Source organism: Hyperoodon ampullatus (genome assembly GCF_949752795.1).
Source record: "Hyperoodon ampullatus genome assembly, chromosome: 14".
In the NCBI taxonomy this organism is placed as follows: domain Eukaryota; kingdom Metazoa; phylum Chordata; class Mammalia; order Artiodactyla; family Ziphiidae; genus Hyperoodon; species Hyperoodon ampullatus.
In genome coordinates, this window is record NC_136927.1 from 1,895,190 (window position 1) to 1,902,997 (window position 7,808).

Sequence of the window (7,808 nt, forward strand, 5' to 3'; positions counted from 1 at the left end):
TTAATTTTGTTGATCTTAATTGTATTGATCTTTTCCGTTGTTTTCATGGATTTCTGTTCTCATCTTTGTTATCTATCACCTTCCTTCTGCCGGCTTTGGGTTTAGTGTGTTCTTCTTTTTCTAGTTCCTTGAGGTCACTGCTATCATTCTGAAGTATTCCTTCTTGGATCTTTTTCTGTGCAGTGCTGTAGACATAAATGTATCCAGAGAGGTAGGTGGTGTGTGTGTATGTGTATGGGGGGTGGCTCTGGGTTTTTGTATAAACGACTTCAGACTTTAGCTGTTATTCTGTAACTTGTTTTTCTCGGCCATCGATGTGTCTTGGAGGCCGTCCATCTGCATAGACAGGGCTCCCTCATCTCTGTAACAGCTGCAGAGTGTTCCATAGGATGTCCATACTGGAGTCTGCTTATCCTGTCCCCTCTGATGGGCACTTTGGGGCTTTCCAGTCACATAACCTCCTTGCACACATGGGTGCCCATTTCTCTTTGGTAGATCTGGGGCTCAGGTTTCTGCTGGAGCAAGAGGGTGAAGGAAAATTTCAAAGAAGAGTGGTTGTTGGTGATGACACACTGAGTCCCATGGGGCCAGCAGAGGGCTTCAGGGGCTGGTGGGGGTGGAAGATGGCGTTGTAGAGCATCTAGAAAGCTAGGTGATGACCAGGAAGCTTGGGCTTCTTTGGGGTCAGGGGTCAACAGGGATGCATGCCATAATGGCTCTCATCCTGCTGGCCTATTAATTATTGGGACTGGCCTTGGTGGTTGAGGAGGTGGGCAGCATCATGGAGGGGATGAGAGTCTCATGGTGAGCCCTGAGGGCATGAGGGGCTTCCCTTGGGTCCTGCTATGGCAAGCCTAGGGCAGCAGTGGGCAGCTTGTGTCCATGGCTCTGCCAGGATCATTCCTTTATGAGCACTTCCTAGGATATCATGTGTTCCCCAAAAGCTTTTTTTAATGACTGCAATCATTTGGTCATCTGGATGCATCATAATTTATTTAACCAATCCCAGATGGCTTGATGTTTAGGGAAAAGGAATCCCTTGACCACTGCCCTCAAAGTCAGGGGAACCAGCTGCATGTGACCAGAGTGGAGATATCTACTGGGACAGGCAGGGAAAACCATCGATTAATCACTGGATAGCTGTTAGGTGGGAACTGATCACGGGAAACAAAAAGACATATATTCGTGGAACTTATATTCCAGCAGGAAAGTCAGGTGTTGAACATTTACCACGAAATGTTACCAAGTTATCGATATGAAGAAGACTGCCAAGGTGAAGGTAGGATGTTTCCAGAGCAAGTGGCAGATGGACCCAGATTGAGAGTCTAGGAAGGCTCCCCTGAGGAAGTGAGGTCAGAGCTGAGACAGCTAATAGCCCAGCCCCATTCCTCCTTGGATTCCTGAGACTAAAATCCATGCAACCCAACCCCAAAACAGGCAAACAGAGAGTCTGAATCCCTCTAAATTAACCATCCAAGTATCCACACATCCACCCATCCATCCATCTATCATCCACCCATTCACCCATCCATTCACCTGCCCATCCAGCCATCCATCCACCCAGCCATCCACCCATCCACCCACCCATCCATCCACCCATCCACCCACTCATCCATCCAGCCACTCACTCATCCATCCACCCACCCATCCACCCACCCACCCACCCACTCACTCATCCATCCATCCATCCATCCATCCATCCATTCATCTGCCCACCCATCCATCCACCCACCCACCCACTCACTCATCCATCCATCCATCCATCCATCCACCCATCCATCCATCCATCATCCACCCATTCATCCATCCATCCACACATCCATCCATCCATCCACCCACCCATCCATCCATCCACCCACCCACCCATCCCTCCATCCATCATCCACACCCATTCATCCATCCATTCACCTGCCCATCCAGCCATCCACCCACCCATCCATCCATCCATCCATCCATCCATTACCCACCCATCCATCCATCCTCCATCCATTACCCACCCATCCATACACTGTATATAAAGCCTGTCCTTGGGCCCGATCCTGTGCGGCCAGGCAAGCATGGATTGAACCCTGGCCTAGGTGGCACTGCTCCCGGTACAGCTTGCTCTCTTCCTGCCCCCAGCCGCCATCCCTCCGCCTGACACAGAGGAGGACAGCCGCCTGCAGATGAACGAGATCTGGGCGCAGCTCATCGGGGGCTTCAAGGAGCAGCTGGAGATGTGACGCAGCCTGGTGGAGCTGGAGACCACCAGCATCGAGCTGCACGTGGACGTGTCCCACTACCTGCTGAGCATGGCAGAGTGAGTGCGCCCACCCTCCCAGGGATGGGCCGGGGAGGCCAGCAGGACCTGGGGACCCTGGGGGTGGGGAGCTCCTTTTTCTGCTACTGTCCAGCCTCCCTCTACTGCCGGTGGGTCCCCAAGGGGACTTCAGCCGAGGGCACCCTCACTGCCCTGCTCTCCTGGCCTGTGGCTAATCTGGGCCAGTGGGAGAGGCTCCCAGGCCCCTTCGACCTCCTTCTACAGGTGGAGTCCAGGGCCAGCCCTGGCAGGTTAGGGTCAACCCCATTTTACAGCGAGGATGTTGAGGTCAGAGGGGATGTGGGTTTGCCCGAGGTTGTGCATCCACTCGGCCAGGGTCTTTCTACCATTCCATGCGCACTTGCGGTTCACACCTACTGTGAGTGACTGACTGCCTGCAGAGGAGCTGGCCGTGCGCTTTGTCAACCAGACCAGGAGCACCACAGGGTGAGGGGGCGCTGTTAACAACCATGCTGGGATGCCAGTGGACAACCTAGGACACGTGTCCTCTCCGCTTACAGGCCGCAGCGCTGTGACTTGAGTCCATTTCTTCGCCAGTCCTCCCCCATTTCTCCCCCGCCCCCTTCCTTCCTGCTTATTTTCTTAATCACGCAAACAGCAGGGCACCGCACTAGAGGAATTCTAATAAAGGAAGTGCTCCCTCCATCCCATCCGCTGCTCCCAGCCCTCGCTCCCTCTGGGTCCTCCTTCCTTGCAGTTTCCACATGACCCTCGTTATAGTTTAGGTTTGGTTGGGTGCCCTGCATGCACCTTTGGAGGTGCTGTCCTGAGCTGGGTCCTCCCAGCCCGTCCTCATGGAGCCCCGGCTGTGCTGCTGTCTCCAAGGTTTACAGCTGAGGGGACCAAGGAGCGTTTACACGGCAGGCGGCCCACGTCACCCAGACGGTCCTGGGTGGGTCTGGGATTGGAGGCAGGGCAGGCACTTTGTCACTTGGCCATCCTGCCACAAATGTTTACCAATTCTTTACTTCCTTCCAGTTTTGCTCATGACCTCTTGTTCTTCATAAGCATAGAAGGCATCAGATAGCAGACCCAATTCTGCCCCGTTTTCACGCCCACGCCTGCCAGTAGACGAGCTGGGACCGATAGGGACTCTGAGACAGGAGGATGCCAGGGCTCCCCAGGCTCCCCTGGCGTGGCCTGCGCTCTGACCCCTAACCCCTCTGTTGTGGCTGCAGCTGGGAGTGGGAGAAGACCCACCACCTCGCGCACAGGGACAGGCCCCCTGAGAGGGACAAGGAGCCGGTGGAGGCCGACGGGGATGGGGACTCGGGCAGGGCTGCGGAGCCACACAAGGTGGCCCTGGCCAGAGGGGAGGCCCACATGCTTCTGGCCGAGCAGCGGAAAACCAAGGCCCTCAAGGTGCGGGAGGGACCAGGCGCGCCACGGTCACAGCAGCGCTGCTGAGAGCTGCTAACGCTTGCTGATGGCAGCCGGTGCACCAGGGCCTCCTACACTATTCCCCCGGAGCAGGGCCAATCGCGACCATTCTATAGATGTGAAAACTGAGGCTCAGAGACGAGAGAAATTGTCCCCAATCCCCAGAGAGCAGGACCCGACCTGAGCCTGACTCCGAAGTCCGTGCCCCTTTGAGTTAGACTTATGGCTACACTGGGGGGGTGCAGGGGGCCGCGGAAATGGGGCACGAGTGTTGGCGTGGGGTCTACCGAGACCCCCTGCCTGTCTGTGGGCGCCTGCAGTGGCTGCCGTGTGGGGACCACTTTAGCCCTGCACGGCTCTCCATCGGCGTCCCCTCAGTCTCCCTGAGTCTGGTCTCAGGCGCACGGCACAGGGACAAGAAGCATGGTCAGAGAAAGCCCAGACTCCGGGCTCCTCTCTGGAGAAAGAGCTCTTCTCACATTCCTGTCTTCTGAGAAGAGCTGGCTATTTATATGAGCTATTTATATAATAGCTGGTTATCTAATAGTCTCACTTCAGAAAAATGACAGAACTGGAGCTTGATGGAGACTTTGGGGAAAACGCCAGTGAAGCTGGCTACTATTTCACCCCATTAGTTAAATGTTAGCAGGTGTATTTTCAGGCAAGTGGAGAAAACATCTGATGATGTCATGTTGCTAAAACAGGCAGCGTTTATTTCACTTAAAGGCTATTTGCCAAACCAAGAACCTCTTAACATTATTGTATCTGCCTGTAGCAATTTGGAGATTACATGATCTCACTGCAAAAGTCTTCCAACATTTGAAAGTAAGAAAAACGCCTTTTTCTTAAAGAGATAATGTGCATCGGCAGAGAGTATGGCCTTGAGAGCCAAGTATAGACATTGAGCTGTAGCGTGTAAGTGTGAGTCTATTAGTGAATTAATTAGTTGATCAATCAGTCAATAACAAATCAATGTTTTAAGTGTCCAGCTCAGTGCCAGGCCCTGAGGACATAAAGATGAACAAGATACTCTCTAAGACTTAAGCTGTCAATCTACTGGGAAGAGACACAAACAACTATGTACAACCCAGTATGATAGCAGGATAATAGACATAGCAACAGGGTGCTGGGGAGCTGGCGGAGGGGGCTGTTGATTCGGCCGGGGGGTCTGGTAGGACTTCAGGGAGGAGAGGAGGATCTTGCTAGGGGAGCTGAGCCAGCTCCGCCCAAAGTGGTCCCCTCAGCCTTCCCTGGTGGCGCAGTGGTTAGGAATCTGCCTGCCAATGCAGAGGACACGGGTTCGAGCCCTGGTCCGGAAGGATCCCACATGCCACAGAGCAACTAAGCCCATGCACCACAACTACTTAGCCTGTGCTCTAGAGCCCGCGAGCCACAACTACTGAGCCCGTGTGCCACAACTGCTGAAGCCTGCGTGCCTAGACCCCATGCTCCACAACAAGAGAGGCCACTGCAATGAGAAGCCCGCGCACCACAACAAAGAGTAGCCTCCACTCGCCGCAACTAGAGAAAGCCCGCGTGCAGCAACAAAGACCCAACACAGCCAAAAATAAATAAAATATATGAATTTAGAAAAAAACAAAACCCACACACAAAAAAACAAAGTGGTCCCTTCTTGGTCCCAGAGGATGAAGATGCAAAAGGCTGGAGCACGCCCTCTTGGGCTGCACTGGGGGCTGTTATCCGACCTGCTTCCAGGGACCGTGATTTGGGGGAAGGGATGTCGGCAGCTGCAGCCCCAGGCGTTACTATCTGGGGGCCTAGATGGAGTTACATGGTGTGGTGGCGATTTTAGGTGTCAGCTTGGCCAGGCCATTGTACCCAGTGATTCCATGAAATGCTCATCTAGGTGCTGCTGTGAAGGTATTTGGTAGGTGAGATGAACATCTACAATCAGTTGACGGTAAGTAAAGATTATCCGGGATAGTGTGGCTGGGCCTCATCCAGTCAGTTGAAAGGCCTTACCAGCAAAAACTCAGGTTTCCCAGAGAAGAGAAAATTCTGCCTCAAGACTGGCATCAGCTCCTGCCTGAGTTTCCAGCCTGCTGGCCTGCCTGACGAATTTTAGACTCACCAGCCCCAATTCTTTAAAGTAAATCTGTGTGTGAGTGTATGTATGTGTGTGTGTATATATATACATGTATATATACATATACATGCACACATATACATTAATGTGTATATATGTGTTTATATACACATAAACATATATAAACACATGTACATAAACATGGATAAATAGATATATGTATGTGTTTCTCTCTCCTATTGGTTCTGTTTCTCCAGAGCCCTGATTGACCCACAGAGTAAGGTAAAGGGTCCCAGGCAGACCTCAAAGGCCCCCCAGCCGGTTTTCTGCAGGAGGCAGGCAGTTCCCAGTGATTTGGGGACACCATTCACCCCACTACAGACACTCCCCCAGCCACGCATGGGCAGGGGTGCTTGTTACCCTCGAGTTATAAACAGGAAATGAGACTCATAGAAGCCAGGTGGTCGCACCATGACCCCTACAACTGGGTCCGCTTCTGGGGCTCAACCTGGGGCCGCAGGGGTGGCCCAGGGACATCTGACCGTCCGCTGCTGCCACTTTCCCACAGAAGCCGAGCTCCCTGAGTGTGAAGAATCTGGTCCCCCAGCTGTGCTCCCCGGCCAGCCTGGAGCTAGGCACTCCCACCCGAGGATGGCAGCAGAGGCCGAGCTGAGCGCCCAGGCCCTCAAGCAGCACCAAGAGCATTGCCCTCACTGCGGCCGCCCGGTGCTCCAAGGCACAGCACCATGAGGGCAGCAGCGGCCACTCCTCCCTCCACCATCCGGAGGACGTGGCCCCGGACTTCAGGGACCCCAAACCCAGCGTCACCCCGGAGGCCAGCCCAGCAGCCAGGAGGTGGCCGCACGCCAGCCCGGGCAAGGACCACTCCATGGAGAGGAAGGCCGGGGGAAGCGGTCACTCTCCCTCACCTGGAGCGTCCAGCTGGTGGGTGCTCTGGTCCCAGGGGTCCAGCCAGAGCAGCAGAGGGGGGAGGTCCGGGACTGACCTCAACAAAGTTATGGTGGGTGCGGGAAGACCCAGGATGCAAGGGAGAGAGAAGAGAGCCAGGGCCCCCCCCGCACCTTCACTGTGTCCACTTCCCCCGCCTTCTGACCTGAAGCCACACGTGTGCACACTGTGCGTGGTCACCATCCCAGGAGAAATACAGTTTTGTGATCTGGGTCTTTTCCCTTAACATTATTTCATAAATATTCATGCACCTACATAGTATTTGCATTTTAACTTCAAAAAAGGCACATTACTTGATTCTGAAACATATCAGCTAAATAATAGTTGTGTGAGAGGTGAGTTAAGCACTGACGACCACGAGATGTGCCTTTCCTCCCCACATCTGGCACTGGGCCCTCCTCATATCTGCAGAGGGATGACCCGACACACGTGATCCCATTCGTGGCCACTTTGTGGGTTTCTGTTTCCCGTTAAATGGCCACGTAGGTTATCTTTCATTTTTGACTATCACACACGATGCTCACGCATCTCTGTGGGAACAGTTTTCATTTTGAGTTACTTTCTTGGGATATTAGACAGTGTCAACCTGTGGAAAAGTCTCAACAAAATAGGATTATGCAAAAGCAGAGAGCGCGTGGCAGGGAGTAAAAGTGACCACAACGGTGTGGAATGATGTTCACCTTGGCGGGGGGGGGCAGTTTTGGATGGAGATGGTCTTCGCTGGGAAGGGTTTCGTTCTCACTGTCTGCTTGGTTAAATAAACTGAGAGTAAGGGAGCAGGCTACTCCTGGGCACGTTGGCTGGTGGCCAGGGGGCTGACAGAGCTCCACTCTGCCTCTGCTGGCCACACCCCGAGCCTTACTGGACACAAAGTGGGCATTTGCTGATTCAAATAGAAATGACTCTGGGGATCCCTCAGTGGAACCAAAGGTGGGACAGTACCAGGGAGCAGAAGGTGGGTGTACTGGTCGGGGGTCTCCCGAGAAACAGGACCAAAAGAATATGTGTGTATCTACGTACACACACACACACACACACACACACACACATGCCAGCCAGCAGAGCTGAAGTTTCAGTTCAAGTCCAAAGGCA

The 7,808-nt window shown here is 53.5% G+C and overlaps 1 pseudogene across 1 annotated transcript in view; it reads left to right on the forward strand.

Annotated features, from left to right (window-relative positions):
• LOC307062573 (kinesin-like protein KIF19) overlaps positions 1 to 2,222 on the forward strand; it is a 28,329-nt pseudogene extending 26,107 nt beyond the window's left edge. Inside the window, exon 13 of the transcript in view lies at positions 2,122 to 2,222. The product of the transcript in view is annotated as a kinesin-like protein KIF19 (transcript). The remainder of the gene's footprint in view (positions 1 to 2,121) is intronic.
• Positions 2,223 to 7,808: the final 5,586 nt, after the last annotated feature.